The following is a 5,781-nucleotide window of genomic DNA, read 5'->3' as shown; positions in this document are numbered from 1 at the left end:
TTTAATTTAAACTTTGATTACTTTAACTGTTGAATCTTTATAATCACAATCTGAACCCTCTTTTTAGATTGTGGGATTATAAATGAAAACAGATTCTCAAAGTGTAGACTTTTATTATGTCAGTTTTATCCCTTCCTGCTTTTAAATAAGGAGAATATTTGTGGTTTGTACTGAATCTTTTTTCTTTCTTTCTTCGTGAATTGTGCGGCTAATCTATACAGCCAAAGTATTCTGGTGTTAAAGCGGATTTTTCGCGGTTATTTTCGAAATATCCCTATTTCAAGAAATCTATTTGTTCGCTTGTGATGGAAAGCCACTGTGGTTTTTTCTAGTTATTCTGACTAGTATTTACACTTTTGGATTTATATTGTGTCTCAAAAATAGTGCCGGATTTGAATCTACTACAAATCGACTTTACCACACATTCGCACCACATTTACGAAATTACACCATGAACATAAACCTGGAAAACAAAAGCACAGTATCAGAACGTATCTTAAATGATCAGTGATACAATATTGCCAATAAAAAAAGTGGGCTTTTCAAACCCGGGGTTCTTTTTCAGACCCCCTATAGAAGCAGTCCAGGTCAGAGTTTCCCGAATTTATTTTTTACCGCGGCCTGTTACCAGATATTAACCTTTTTCGAGACCCACCTTATGAAGAAAAGCATTTAGTTGGAAAACAAATTTATTTTTTAATAAAATCACTCTTACTTGTTTATTTCACGCATAAGAATTTAAAGATAGTCACATAAGAAAAATTGAAGTAATTAAAAAATTAACAATAATATTCATTTAAAACTGGTAAATAAATTAGCTTTGTTTCTGATATTTTATCTTCAGTGCAAAGTTTTATATTGTTTGTCATCACGTTATAATTTCAAATTAGGAGGTAAGTTTTAATTGGCTCACAAATTAGGTTCAACGTGCAATCACTGGAAGCCAAAACTGCAGGAAGGTCGATAACGCAGCTTCACACGTGTAAATGGTGACAAACGGCAATATAAAATCGAATTGATTTTTTGCTTGCGCTTGGATACTCTTTTTGACAGTGGAGCCAACAACTAATTTCAAACTCTTCAAATTTATGTTGCGCGAAGCTTCAATTCAATCATCAACTTCTTCTTCACTATGGTCAAACATTTCTTCCTTTTCAGTTATTACAAAAAAAACTTTATTTCACATATTACTTGAATATAATATCCGGAAAGTAATCTTTAAAACTATTTTTAAGCCGAAAAGACGCTCTTGGATTGAAACAGATTGTGTTTTAAATCCATCACAGTTTCCTTGGGTTTCATCACATGTAGGTATCTTTCAAAATATCTCAAATTTCCTTCTTAGTGTTCTTTTTCCATAGAGCTATTCCTTTAATTATTGCAGTGACTTTTTACGACGCTACTGAAAATATTTAAACCAAAGCTAAGCAAATTTAAGTTTAATTCACTGAATTTAGTAAATATGTTACATAAATGAGCTATTCATATTAGCCCCTTGAAATCATAGAATCTATTCTTAAATAGAAAAATTTATATTTTTAAGATGGCAGGTGCTCATTGACAAATAACAGAGCTCATTGACATAACAACGGTGCTCATTGGTGCTCATTGACATAATAACGTCAAAAGATATTATTAAACGTTTCCTTATGAAAACCATCGCAAATTACAAGACAAAAGGAGGTGTTTATAATCGCTTCTGATTTCTTTGCCTAATTTGGTAAAATGTCTGCCACTTCGTTACGCGTTCGTGATCATCCTTCTTGGAAAAATGGATATTTTGCGTAAAGGGGCTTCAAACTTCCATAATAGACTTTACTGATATTCTGAATTTGATGATGAAATATGATAGACTTTACGATCGCTCGTTCTTTTGAGGGTGTTTCCCGCTTTTTTGAAAATGGGGAAAACTTTCTCAGGCTTGCAACTTTTGATGCTTAGCATTAAAGTTAATAATTTTTATATAATTTATTATATAAAATATAATATATTATATTATAGGTACATAATATATTATATTATTATTAATACATATTATTATTATTATTATATTAATATAATTTTTTATTAAATAATAAAAACAAGTTATTTCAACTGAAAGTAAGGAGAAACATTAAAAACTAAAACGAATAGAAATTATTACGTATATTAAGGGGATTGCCTCCTCCTCAACACCTCGCCCTTTACGCTAATGTGTTTTAGCACTTTTGAAAAAAGCTTCTTATTGTTCCAATTAAACGAACCTTGTGTTTCAGGAGTCGTTCTTCAAGAATTGGGAGAAAATTCAAACTTTAGTGTAAAGAGCGAAATGTTGAATAGGAGGCAACCCCTTCATATGCGGAATAGTTTCTGTTCGTTTTAATTTTAATGTTGCTCTTTACTTTCAGTTGAAAAAATTTATTTTTTTATTTGATTTCTGATCGTTTTTTAAACGATCCCAGGAAATCTGGCCCCATCTCCGCGAATAAATACCCTCCCCACGGACACATGCTCTAGATCAGTGGTTCCCAAACTGTAGTCCGCGTACCCCTTGGTGGTACACAAAAATTTTTAAGGGGTTACGCGACCTGCTAACAAAAAAAAATCTTAAACTCTAGGACTGGCAACCATATTTATATTTTAGCTATAGTTTACTTAGCACCAGGGGCGTCCCCTGGAAGCTTCCTTTCCCCTAGGAAATTCCCCCTTGTAAAAACCCCCAGCTGAAAATTCGTCTTCCCTCCCTAAAATGTATGCATGCTTCCCAGTAACAAATACTCTGCGTAAACAATAGGCAATTTTTATAACTTAGACCTTTCCCCTGGGCTGTGGGGGGGGGGGTTGTCATGATATAGCCAAAAGCACAGTTATTGGGCCTTTCAACTATGATGAACAAAATGGCTATCTCAAACTTTGTATCGATTTTTTCGGGGAGGGGGCCTAGTTACCCTCCAATCTTTTTGGTCACTTAAAAAGGACACTAGAATTTTTCTTTTCCGTTCGAATGAGCCTTTTCACTATATTCTAGGACCACTGGGTGGATACGGTCACCCATGGGGAAAAAAAATAAATAAACACGCATCCATGATCTTTCTTCTAGTAAAAAAATATAAAATTCCTCATTTTTCCAGATAGAAGTTTGAAACCATTACAGTTGCGTTTCCTGATGCACTGAATCTGATGGTGTGATTTTCATTAAGATTCTATGTTTTTTAGAAGGTGTCTCTCCGTTTTTCGAAAATAAGGCAACTTTTCTCAGGTTCGTAATCTTTGATGGGTCTAGTCTTAATTCTAAACTTAATGAAACTTATATATTTGAACTCGGCATAAAAATTCGATTCTTTTGATATATTTATTGCTATCAAAATTCCGTTTTTTTAGAGTTTCGGTTACTGAGCCGGGCCACTCCTTACTTTCCGTTCATTACCACAAACTGTTTGATAAACGCCCTACCGCTCAAGTTGTTCATTCATTGACGCATTATAAAACTGCTTTTTTTTCGTTAGTTTCTTTCAGCTTAGCGTGAGACAAGAAAAAGAGAAGTGACTGAATAGATGAAAAATGTATAATTTGGGCTATTTATTTGCACATTGGGGGCGTGGGGGTGAAATATTTGAGCAGTGGGAAGTTAGAAAACAATTCTTACTACGTAATATGCAGAATAATTGTACCTAACACATTAGGCATGCAGACCCACCCAAATTTACCCCCTCCCTCTAATATCCAAATATATAACCCAAATCTGTTTCTGAAGTATTATATTTTTAATCTTAATTTGGTATATTTCATTAGGATTGAGATTCAGCGAAACATATTAGAAGAATATTAGGTAGGCCTTATATTATACAAGTACCATTTATGTGTTTGGAACTGTCTTAAAAGTCATTTGTTTTAATATATATTTGTTATCAAAATTCTTTTTTGCGAGTTTTGATTATCGCAAGCGCGAGTCACTCCTTGCTTACTGTCAGGTGTCTATAACTATTTAGCACATAAAAATAAACATAAAACCCCATATTTTATCAGATATACACTTAAGATTAACAACCCTAATTTTTCTCTATTTTCTTCTAAAACCCGTTTGAAAATATATCCTAGAAATGTTCAGGTGTGCCCAACGCTCCATGCGTTGACTTGCTAAGTTTCTATTTCACTATTGCTTGTTTTACAATATTGTAATATCACTACTTTACTATTGGCTGTTTTGCAATATCACAAATAAAGCCAATGACCATTACCAACAAGAATATGATGCACTAGCAAAAGACATTAAAAATAAACTGTGGACGTGCCTCACATTGCACAAACTGTCCTTTTCAGCAAAAAGTGTGGCTGACAATAATCCGACAAATATAGCTGACCTGGAAAATTTCCAGTCAATAATCCAGTGCCGTGGATTCAACGAGTTACTCCAAAAATTACAGACTACTGCAAGCAGGTCAGCACAATATTCTATCTTCACTAAGACATAGAAGCATAAACGATGCTAGATAGTTGTGACTGAAACCCCAGTAATTACCTTAATAGATAAAAAGAAGATAAAACAGTTTCACTGTGGGAACTCAAAAATATTTCTTCTAAAATATAAACAGCCATTTTTACAATTTGTAGTTTAGCTCTAGGTTTCACTGCTTTGGGTATTAAATGAATTCGGCTGATGGTTCAACATTGTAAAAGTGGACTTAAGTAAACCAAATATTTCAAATTTTAACAACATGGTCATTTCTAAAATATTTTCAAGATTACCTGGTATCTCAAGAGCTCTGCTGTGTCTTGTAAATGGTAACGCCTTGTGCTTATATAAAAACTAGGATCGAAAATTGTCAGCAGCCTTACATTAATACGGCTGGTAAATTTATCAGTGTTTCACTAAATTTGCTGTAGGCTAGGCTATTTGGGATGAACTCAGGGTGAGAAACCAAGTATGGGGCCAGCTAATCATCACTTCAGCATTTAAGTCACCGAGAGGAATTGACATATAATATTATTTATTACATGACAATTATGAGGTGTCATTCCTTCCAATTGCCAAGAGGCAATCAAGGAAAATTGCAATTTATGCAATGGCAATTATTATATGAATAAAACTAACCAAAATTTGAAAAAAGGCCTGTAACAGCAGAAGAATAATGTGACAAAGGCTTCAAATTTCAATATTACCCATAGGCTAATTGTTTTGATTCTGCTCTAAGCAGTCATATTTTTGAAATATAATTGTAAAAAGTGTTTACACTTTTCCCCCAACACCACTACTAGGTCTGGGGTCTGGGGTGGGGGTTAATGGGATCTGGAGGGGGCATTTGCCCTCCCCCTGCCCCATAGCAAATAATACCCCTGCTTATAATATATAATTATGACTGCCATTACAATTCCCCATCCCACCCCCTTTATACCTGGGTATAACCCAGGTATACCTGGGCTATACCCTTCATACCTGGGTATAGCCCTAGGCTATATAAAAAGTTTTCTGGTTTTGATGTTGTTTTTTTAGGCCTATTATTATTTGTATTTGGACAATTTAAAGTTAGAAAACAATTCTTACTTCATAATATGCAGAAAAACCTAACACATTTTGCATGCAGACCCGCATACTTTTAAAGCATAGCATATATTAAATACTTAACCAAACCTAGGTACCTTTTTTCCCCCTAAACCCCAAAAAACAATAGTTTAAATTTCTTAAAACAAAATGTTTATATTTCTTCTAAAATATAAACAGCCATTTTTACAATTTGTAGTTTAGCTCTAGGTTTCACTGCTTTGGGTATTAAATGAATTTGGCTGATGGTTCAACATTGTAAA

The sequence above is a fragment of the Artemia sp. Qi Xiang Cuo genome, chromosome 6 (genome assembly GCF_049724085.1).
Source record: "Artemia sp. Qi Xiang Cuo chromosome 6, ASM4972408v1, whole genome shotgun sequence".
NCBI lineage: Eukaryota > Metazoa > Arthropoda > Branchiopoda > Anostraca > Artemiidae > Artemia > Artemia sp. Qi Xiang Cuo.
This window is presented reverse-complemented; position numbering follows the sequence as displayed.